The 11,131-nt window shown below is 41.8% G+C and overlaps 1 protein-coding gene across 1 annotated transcript in view; it reads right to left on the reverse strand.

Moving 5' to 3' along the window:
- Positions 1-2,330, reverse strand: part of atxn1a (ataxin 1a) — an 85,826-nt gene extending 83,496 nt beyond the window's left edge. The window contains exon 1 of the mRNA XM_070984141.1: positions 2,200-2,330. The gene's annotated coding sequence lies outside the window, so the exon portion shown is untranslated. The remainder of the gene's footprint in view (positions 1-2,199) is intronic.
- Between the last annotated feature and the right edge of the window lie 8,801 nt (positions 2,331-11,131).

The following is an 11,131-nucleotide window of genomic DNA, read 5'->3' on the forward strand; positions in this document are numbered from 1 at the left end:
ACTCATCCAAAGAAGTGCACAAGACCTATGGCAAATAATACATGCAGCAAACTACACCGTCATCACCCACACACTCCTTCACAAAAAAATGTTATCGTCATGTCAAACACTGATTATCATAAAACATTGTGTTTACAGGATAGAGCCAAGCAAGTAACCAAGTCAATTCATAAGTTACTCCCATAACCTTAAAGCGGTATCCATTCCTGTTATCGTGATACTGACTGGTGACCCATTCAAAAACAGACATTTCCAAAACCTAAACATGAAAGCTGAAGGTGAAGCTGATCAAGGCTTTTCATAACTGAGCAGCAGGCTATAGAAAAAGTGCTCCAATGCATGTTCAAACGCTGCAAATGTTCCCTATAATTCACAATTATGTCACAAAGCAGGAGGAACAAACAAACAGCAACTCGCAGTATCTTTTAATATCTGAACAGCCTGAATATGTCAGCAATCAGCGAGAAGAGCCACTTGTTTCAAGTATAATGTATTGCATAAATACTGTCTTGGCAGACACTCAATTCTAAAAGAACTGGATGAGGATTGGGGTTAAAAAAAAAAAGGTGTTTGTTAATGTGCAAAACCTTATGAAATTACTCCAACAGCATCATCAAAAACATATTGATATTTATGCTCATTAGGTCTTAAATGTTTTACCAAAATTCTGCTGAATAAATATGATCAAATATGACTGGTCAACAATGGTTTAAAGCAATATCTTGGCAAAATTACATGTGTTTAAGGCACAAGCAGCACCTGAGAGTTGAAATATGTGGCACAGGAAATTTTAAAAGTTTTTACCAACTGGTTTGTGCAGCAGCAGATAAAAGGTGAGAAGCTGATACCAAAAGTATCAATCAAATCCTCTTATTAACTATAAACCTCTGTCAGTTAAACATCTCCCTGTGGGCTGTTTATTCTATCCAATGGTAAGCAACGATCTTAATATATTCAGATATATTACTATCATATACTGTCATGAGTGTGAGCATAGCTTTTGATGAGGTATTTGTACAAGATGAGAAGTTCATTCATTGCTTAAAGCTAGTCAACTCAGTACACTACGGGACACACCTCAAACATGAGAAGACACAAAATCAACAAGTAAAACTGGGCGAGTTTGGAGTTCAAATTGCAAATAATTACACTGACACGAGCAGAAAAGGGGAACACTTGAAAGCATCAGTGCAGCTGGGGGGTTGGGGGGGTGCTGCTGCGGCTTTTCACCTCTATCACATGCATCTGTCCATACACTTGGTGTCATTTGGATGCCATGTTCAATTCATAGTGTGAGGGGAAAAGCACAGGCTACCACTTGGGACGCAAAGCCTACCCAGAGTGCAACTCCGAGGTGTAAACAGAGTAAAAATAGCCTGCTATCACAGGCTTCCCTACAGTCCCGTTATATAATGGTCCAAGCTCGGATGAATGACATCACGGGTAGTCCAGCAATCACAAACCCTATGTCCTTTACAACCAGCTGGCGATGTAAAACACTGTGTAGTAACATAATACATACGCAACACTTTTCAATACACGGTCGGAACATGGAAAATAGGTGTAAGCACGTCTTCGCAAACACTGGACAAATTATGTGGACTGTGCTTAGTTGTTCTTCGTCTCTTTTCGTGTAGAGAAAATACTTCCGCGATGGTGAAGCGTAGATAAAAATGTAACGCTTGCCTTTGACAGTCCTTGTCAGTAAGAAAAGAGTTGAAAAGAAAGCACGTACGGCTTGAAGCGACGTTATTTTGCAGTGTGTGTTAATGTTAGGCGCTGAGAAATAGTGTGCAAACAGCAAATGTTGGAGCCGAGGTCGAGTGGCGCAGTTAGTGGAAGTGCAGCGCCTGCCCGACACCAGCTCCGCCGGCGGACGCGCTCCTCGCTCGGTCACATTCCGGCCGAACCTCCGCTCTCTTTCGCCGCACTTAAACACTACTTTGCATTTACGTCCCGAAATGACAAGTGTACGCACTCAAACCCCACACGACCCCGCGCTGTTCGGTCACTTAAAAATGGGTCAGAGGGCGAAGTAAACATTTTCCAAGCCTTTGAAGTAAACCGGAGCGTCAGCGCCACCCTGCCCAGTTCTTCCAGCCATTTTCTCCTCACGGCTCCCGAGGAGAAAAGTGGCACGGTGGAAGCAATGACAGGTTGGCCAAACGGGTATTGAATGAACAGTTTTGTGTGACTTACTGTTGGGTGTAACGGGCTGCTGAGTTTGTGTCTCTCCTTGTTGCCAGGGCTCCCCTGCTCTGCTCCGGCGCTGACGGTGGAAAGCGTCTCCCCTCCCGATGATGTTCGCAGCGCACAGCTAACAGCTCTCTGCCCCCACCTTCAGAGAGAGGGAGAGGGGGAGAGAGAGAGAGAGAGAGAGAGAGAGAGAGAGAGAGAGAGAAGTTCAAAAATGGAGCAGTTTGTAAGCTACTCATGCAAAAATATGAGAGGAGCAGAGCACACAGAGACAGAATTACAAGGGAAGTTCATTGACAGTGCCGGGGCGTGAGAATACACAGTGCGCTGCGCTACATGCTGTCATTAGTTCAAGTGTGTTTGGATATATCCAAAGCACAGCAAATTCCAGAGGTGTGTGTGTGTGTGTGTGTGTGTGTGTGTGTGTGTGTGTGTGTGTGTGTGTGTGTGTGTGTGTGAGAGAGAGAGAGAGAGAGAGAGAGAGAGAGAGAGAGAGAGAGAGAGAGAGAGAGAGAGAGGCAGAAAGAGAGGAATAAAAGGCCTGTTTAAATAATATATTTTTTTATTTATAATTTTAATCAAGATATCCATAGAGGTTTCATAACCAAACCTCATTCAAAAAGTAGCCCAAACAGCAGCTATAGAGTGCAGCGGTGCGTCTGTCATTGTAGGTCAAGATTTTACATGCAGAACATATGATCAGTTTAGACAATGTGATGTAATACTATACATTAAACTACCCAGCAGTCATAATAAAATAATAGTGATAATAAGCTTTATTTGTGTAGCACCTGTCATGCCCGGGAATGCAGCTCATATTGCAAAGAAATCACACGCAGCAAGTGCCTCACATTTAAAAAAGACAGACTAAATGTAAAAACTGGGAGAGAAAATTAATGTGAAATAAGAAGGAGAATAAAACCCACTTAACAATAATAAGAAAAATAAGATGAGGGGTGAATATAGAATAGAAAGAAGGCAAAACATAAAAGAGGAAATAAAACCCACTTAATAATAGTAGTAAAATTAAGTTAAAAATATAGTATTTAGAATGCACAAAGTAAAATACGACATTTTAAAAGAAGTGCAGCAGTGCAGAGCACCAAAATTTTCAGGCCTGTCGTAATAAAGTCATAGCTAGTAAAAGGGTAAAGCGAAGAGGCAAGTATAAGTAACCTTAAAAAGACAGAATACTATTATATACACTTAAAAATGTACCATAAACTGTCTTCTAAAATATCACAATTACACAGCAATTTTCGACCGTGGAAAACAAAGCTGACTCTATGAGATGAACAAAATTAATACAGTCTGCATTCATATCATTTTTGAAACACTGGTGGCTATTGTTTATTCCATGAGTTCGGTCTTATGTTTAATATCACATGGCGGGCATACCATGCCATATTTGCATTTGATTGTAAATTAACCCTCTGATTTTTCTTCGAGAGCTGCTGTCAGCAGACCAGAAGGTCATGGCAGCCATTCGACGCAGAGACTTCGCGATCTCAGAGAAAATCAGCTCAGCTTAAGGCAATGACTGACAGTCAGCTGACGGTGACAAGGTGGAAAATCTCTGCTGCCGATAGCAACTGTTTTCACTCACACACACACACACACACACACACAATCACAGAGTAATACTAGGAAACATGTTGATGGCATTTCTTTACTCATGACGTGATTCACTTATTGCTAATTCACTTAAAGCTGACAAATTCAATTGGCTCCGTCACATAGTTGTCAGTTTTAAAAAACCTGGGAGCTTTAACAGTTTTCTCGACACGACGTGTCATTACTGTGTGAACCGAAACTCAGAGGAACCGTAAAATCAGTCAAAGATAAACTCGAGATATTGTTGCTTAAAAGTAAAAGTATTAAAATCATCTCATAAAGTCAACATTAGAAAAGCATGTAAATACCTAGTTAACCCCTCCCATCTATTTTCAGTATGTATGTATTTCTTTATAATCTTAACCTCTGTGACCTCTCCCAGATTTCCAACATGGCAGCAAGGGCCTTTGCCCCTTCGTCACAGGAGAGCGCAACCTGACACTGACCATGAGCCGTAGGCTGCACGAGGCTGCAGAGTGACAGACGATCTGGGATGTATCCCACTCCCTGCCAGTCACTCAATAAGTGGCCTATTGTCCAGCACCCTATTGTGCCCTTGTCACATGCGTACCAAACAAAGAGACAGAGAGGTAGGCTGCCCTGTGTGCCAGGAGGCTTGCATTACATTCATGGCCTGGATGCATAGAAATGAAGAGACAGCGTCTGGTGGTGAATGGACTTTGATATTTGAATGGAGACGCAAATGGAGCGTTTCAATTCACAGCCACTTATTGGACTATAGGCTATATGCATGCTGTTTGATACTGAGAGTCAATGTTGTGCTTCCTGTAGTGTCACTTAAGATTCAAACATTTCAATTTAACAATACGGTTGCTAAGTGTCTTGCTAGCCTGCAGAAGTGCATGCATTTACTTCTTTGCATACGCACAAGCACGTACATGTTCCAGTCTTTCTCACTCTCTCTCACTCTCTCTCTCTCTCTCCTTTGTCCCTGCATGTATTTACAGGTATACACCTACTGACTCTTACAGTGGGCTGATGAATGGCTCTAAATATGGAAAACTCCAGCTTTGACTTTTAGCAGTTAATAGACCAATACAGGTAGGAAAAGTCAGCTTTGCAGTCATTTGAATGACTCGCACCATCCATTCAGAGCACACACTAGAATGAGAATATACTATAGTTGTGTGCGGGTGTGTGTATGTGTGTGTGTAGTACAGGGCCCTGGTGTGCTTGAGCAATATTAAAGGCCTGTAGTTAAAGGAGGAGCAGATTCTTTGAGGGTTGGGTTACTTCCTCAAGATGTATCTGTGCTCTTTGTAGGAGGTGTGAACAGTATACACCGACAAATAAAGTGTTCCAGGTGTGGCCTGTTTGAGAAGAGCCCTGAGAAATGGAGGCTGGCTGTTTCAACCTGCATGCCCGTATGGCTATTTTGTGAGATTAAATGACTCATGTATTAAATGCCAATGGTATTTTTTCACCTCAGTGTTTAAAAAGCTCTCTCTGGAGGAAAGTGTGCCAAATTAAATATAGGGATATGGCAAGATATACTGATTATGAAATATTTTCCTGCCAAAGTTTTGTGTGAGTTTTTAACCCTTTCTGACCAGAAAGAAACAAGATGGAGCTGTGTTCAGTCAAAACATTCGGCTGAATAAGATGCATCCACTTAACTGACAAGTATACACAAACAAGGGATTTGACACTTCACCTGGGATATGAATAAATAACGCGCTGAACTCAAAACACACACGAAGTGAGATGAATAATTAATCATCACCAGTCTTTGGAAGCAGCTCTTCAGGGATTTTCAAAGATTTTAATGGTCTTGGACATTTCTGCTTTATTGGACAGCAGAGTAAGAGAGTAGGACAGCGTCTGAAGTCCGTGCCAATCGTTCACTTGGCTACTGAGCGCCCAGCTCTTCAGGCGATTAGGCGCATTTCACCACGTACCTGTTCAGCTGATGTGAAAATATAAGCAGGAGAACGAGCAGGCCACTGCATCGACATGTCAGCTCGTCACAAAATCCAATAAAAACTTTCTCGGTGGAAGTTGAACTCCCATCCTGTTCGCTTTGAAAGCAGCTGTCACTTCAGATTTCAGGGCATCAGTGTGTGTTGGAAGTTCTCCCTGAGCACAGGGCATGGTGTGTTTTACAGCTGCTCACTGCTCCCCCTTTTGCTCATATGTGGAAGCGTTTCAGGGCCAGATACCAGACAGCATCATATCAAGCACAATGCAAGTGTTTCACTCCATACTTTTATTTTACATCCACTGAGGAAACATATATTAATATCTGCTGCTCTGCTTTTGAACAGACAAGATGATCACCTTTGAAATGCCTTTATTTTTCAACATAACATAACATAACATAACATAACAACAGTTGATCCAGTGTTTTTTATTTTACCTCACTGCTTATCTGTTGATTTGAGCTATTTTAACCATTAGCCAGTGTCCATTACTGTTAATATTTGAGCTGTTCATCATCCATCATCCAATCCATTTTCTATGCCGCTTATCCCCTTTGGGGTCGCGGGGGGGCTGGAGCCTATCCCAGCTGTCAACGGACGAGAGGCAGAGGCGGGGTACACCCTGGACTGGTCGCCGGGGCAATATATACACACTCACACCTAGGGGCAATTTAGAGTCACCAATTAACCTAATGAGCATGTTTTTGGTCTGTGGGAGGAAGCCAGAGTACCCGGAGAGAACCCACGCATGCACGGGAGGAACATGCAAACTTCACACAGAAGGGCCCGACCCGGGAATCGAACCTGTGACCTTCTTGCTGTGAGGCACGCGCACTACCTGCTGCGCCAACGTGCAGCCTGAGCTGTTCACCCGCATTAAAACATCTATTTCAACCATTTGTCCATCATCTTTAACTAAAGGTTTCAACATTTTGCTGCTTGTTGGCTAGTTTTCAGACACACCCTCAGCACATGGTGTTCAGGTGTTAATCCCCTAAGACTTTACCCCCGAGACATTGCAGATTCCCATGGGTGAGCACGTCTAGTTGGGAATCACCAGATTATGATAGCTATATATTGTAACTGCCAGCAAGTGCAAACATTTCTGTATGCATCTACATGCAATCTAGTCCAAACTTTCACTGAATTCCTTTTCCTCTTGCTTTTCTTTCCATAATAAACAAAGAACAACCAATACAGTGACCTTCACTTCTTGCACCCAGTTGCTTCCACTTCACTCCTTTATGCTTTCATACTGTGTGCTGCAGGAATGATGTTAATGGACCTCAGCCACAGGTGAAAACGTCATTGAATTCTAAGCATGGAAAAAAAAAAAAAAACTCAAATCCTTCTTCTGCAGCATTTTAATCATCATGTAACAATCACAAGCTCACTTATGTACCATCATTTTCACACAAGCGCTCTAACAACCAAATTACACAGGCTTAAAGTTGCCCTTGTGTAATCCTGCAGTGAATGCCTGGTATCGGCTAACCTGTTCTCACACACCTTCCCTATTCCGCGACAAGGGAGAACGAAGCGAGGAGGATTAGGATGCAGAGAGAGTTCTATAATCTGTGTATTAACAGCAGCCAATTGAATCAGGCTGTCTTGGGCAGGCAGATTTTGGGATGTAATCTGTATCTGTGTTAAAAGCACAGAGCTAATTGGAATGAAGAAACATATGCTTAGATTGCTCAAAGATGTGGAAGGTATGTCTACACTCAGTCATAAAGAAATATGTGTCATTCTCACACTCTCCTGCCTGTTTTATTAGTCCACACACACACCACTACGCACACAGCATCTCTGCTCCTGCACATACACACACACACACACAGAGGAATCTGACATCTGAAAGTTGCAACAGATCGGAAATGGCATTACATTTTCCTACTGATGAAACATGAAGAAGGGCAGAAATAGAGGAACAGAGCGTGTGTGTGTGTGTGTGTGTGTGTGTGTGTGTGTGTGTGTGTGTGTGTGTGCGTGTGTGTGTCCAACAGCTGAGTTCCCTCTGTATGAAAAAATAATTGGCTCTTAGTTCTGGACCAAGAACTTATTATTAGACTGCTGCCTTTGCAGATGAGACTGCGATTTTACAGCAACACAGAATGCTTTTCTACTTATCTCTCTGAACTGTTGTTTTACCTTTTGCGCTCCCTGTTTAAACTTCAAGTCATTTTGGTGCTAATGTTTAAATCCACTTTCACCCTTATTGTGATTCTCTCGGCGTTAGGGGGCGGCTTTTCTTTAAATGCGACGTCTGAGTTGCACCCTCCACCCCAGAAAATAAAAACATCAGCCCCTCATGTATCATAAATGAGGATGGTTCCTCAGCCATCTTTTCTGGTTTAATAAGGGTAGAAAAAAATGTCTGCTATGCTCTCCTCCTACTAACCAGTGACTTTAATTATTGACCAGACGAGGGAGGCTCTCCAGCACACTTTTGTACGCACACAAACATCCTAGCGTACATGGGCACACATGCATACAAACAGTGGTGAGTGATATCAGGACAGGCTTTTACAGTACACTGTCACCAACGCGGGGGTCAGCGAGGAGTCAGCTGGATAATAGATGAGCTTGAAAGAGGCAGCCAACAAATCTATAGCACTCGCCTTACACCCTGGCTGTCTGCCCGGGTGCCTGATTTTCCTTTCTGTGTGTGACAATGTGACTGTGTTGGAGGAACAGAGAGAAGAACTGCCAGTCTGAGGAGACACTTTCTGCAACACAAGTGAGAGGGAGACTGGCAGAGACAGAGGTAGAGGAGGGAAGAAGGGAAAGTAGAGCAGGATGCCTCTTTGATTTATTGTGAATGTGGTTGAGTGTGCACTACAAAAATCCCCTTCATTTTAGCTGAGCATATGTTAAACTGGCTTTGTCCCATTTGTTTGTTTACATAGTAACTGTGCTGGCATTCAAGTACAATTGTAGAAGCCATCAGCTGATTAATCAATTAGCCAGTTGACAGAATCAACAACAATTTTGACAGTCAATTAATTGTTTAAAGGGTTTTTCAGGATTTTCAGCAGCCAATTAGCTTAGCTTAGCTTAGCTTAGCATAAGGACTGGAAATAGCAAGCCTTGCTCTGTCTAAAGGTGTCGCCAAAAATTGTTGCGTTTGATATGGTGCTAAAAATCACTGGGTCCATCTTCTCAAATAATCAACAGATTCATCGATAATAAAAAACAATCTAAAGCTGGATCTCTATGTTATTATGAATGTTAGAAGACAAGTGGAGCAGAGGGACAGCAGTCTGGTGCAAATGCCCTGTCTCACCACACACGCTGATTACAATGCGTTGTAGTTATCGATCGATACTGCTTATGTGGCTTCACCCCCTGACCGCCATCATTAACACCTTCCGCTGTGTCCCACCTCTGTGTCTCCAAGACCTCCTGCCACCTCAGCCTTTCTTTTCCCTTGACGTCTCTCCACGTTCCCTGTCGAGGTTGTTTTCACCTCTTCACACCTCTCTTATATAGAATAATTGAGGGTGGGCCTTCAGTGGTTTTGTGAGGATCAATTTGTGGAAAAGGTTTAAAGGTTTATCTTACTTAACATGATAAGAGTAATAACGTAAAATCACACACATCTACAAATTGGAAAATCTACAGAAAGAATCCAATTAAATCCACGAGTTAGATTATTATCATTGTGCTGATGTGAAGCCAGTGAAGATCCTTGAGTTCAGGTGAGTAGGCAACATCTCACCTGTACAGTTATGTGTTAATAGTCAGCTTAAAGACTTAGAGGAGAAGACCAAGATCACTCTCACGTCTGTATGATAAATATGTAGCCTTATCCAGTAGCCAGTTAGCTTAGCTTAGCATTAAGAGAAGAAACGGGGGAAATAGCTAAGCTGGTAACCAAAGGTAACAAAATCCACCTGCCAGCACCTCTAAAACTCAGTAATTAACACAATTTCTTGTTTATTTCATACAAAAAAAGTGTAAAAAGTTATTTGTTGTTATTTGTTGGACTGCTAAGCTAAGCTAACAGGCTTCAGGTACAAGTTTAGGCTTGCCGCAAAGACATGAGAATTGTAACGAGCTTCCCATCTAACTCTGCAAGAAAGTGAATGAATATTTTCCAAAATATCAAATAATTCAATAGGAAACAAAAAAGGATGACATCCCTCTGCATTATTCACAGTATTTGTGTGCCTTCCACTAACTTTCCTTCATCATTTCTTTCCAGTTGTGTTCTCTTACATCAGCTACTGTCATTTCACTGCAGTCAGTGCAGGTTTTAAAGTGCTTCTACTCTTCCACGTCCCCAGCTATATGAATACATTCAGTTCAAAGCGTTCAGCTGAACAAGAGCCCTGTACTAGCAGTCTAATTCAGCAGTAAGACTTGACATTGTGCTTGTTATAGTGAAATGCAAATGCCCGACTGTGATGTAAACTTGTGAAAAACATTTTATCTGTTATATAATCTCCTCCACGCTTTCATTCTGCCACCAAGACTGTCTGGCTGCTGTGTTCTTCAAGTGCACTTCGACATGAACATCTGCTGGGCCGGATCGTCTAGACGCTCCGTTTCAAAGACCTTTTAAAAAACTCAAATCAATAAAGTTGCTGCCTCATCAACACACTGCTTCCCTAGACGCCTGGCCACAAGAGGCCCGCCAACATTGTGATTCTACAAACTCAGCAGCACCATCAACTAATCTTTATCTTCGTGTCTCTCTGCATGCGTAGTCATTGTTGTAAGTGAAGAAGACTTCTCTCTGTGAGGGAGAGCCCCGGGATAAAGTTGCTGTGTTTGTTCTCACTGTTTGTTTATGCTGGATGACAATGAACCTTCATGTTTGCATGTGATTATGTGTGCTTATGTGTTATCTGTGCATGGGGGAGTGTAGACTTATGTACAGTAAATGTTGGAAAATGTTTCCACTTACATTTGGTGTGGTAATCATCTCCCACGGTTGTAAATGTACATGTTTAGTGCTTAATTTGTGTGCAATATTGTGCCTGTATCTACATTTTGTGTATAGTAATTATTCACATGTACGTATCTATGAGTAAGACTGCACTGTAAGGTAAAATCTGCAGACATTAGGAGACAAAATAATAGACTCAAATAATGATGGAAACACAGAGACGCAGAGCCATGAACGACAAAAATATATATTTACCTTTTTTGCACATTTAATTTCACATAAATTGCATGCATTATTGTTAATTTGGCCCTGGATTAATGGATTAATGAAATACAAATGATGTCCTCATACAAGGAGACTGAGTTAATTAACAGATACTCGTGACATTTGTAGATTAACATTGATACAAATAAGGATTTCAAAGAGATATAAAAATTAGCTTTCAGAAAATTCAAAGGGATTCAAATGTTAGCTATTTTGGCTTTGT

Source organism: Chaetodon trifascialis, chromosome 17 (assembly GCF_039877785.1).
Source record: "Chaetodon trifascialis isolate fChaTrf1 chromosome 17, fChaTrf1.hap1, whole genome shotgun sequence".
In the NCBI taxonomy this organism is placed as follows: Eukaryota; Metazoa; Chordata; class Actinopteri; order Chaetodontiformes; family Chaetodontidae; genus Chaetodon; species Chaetodon trifascialis.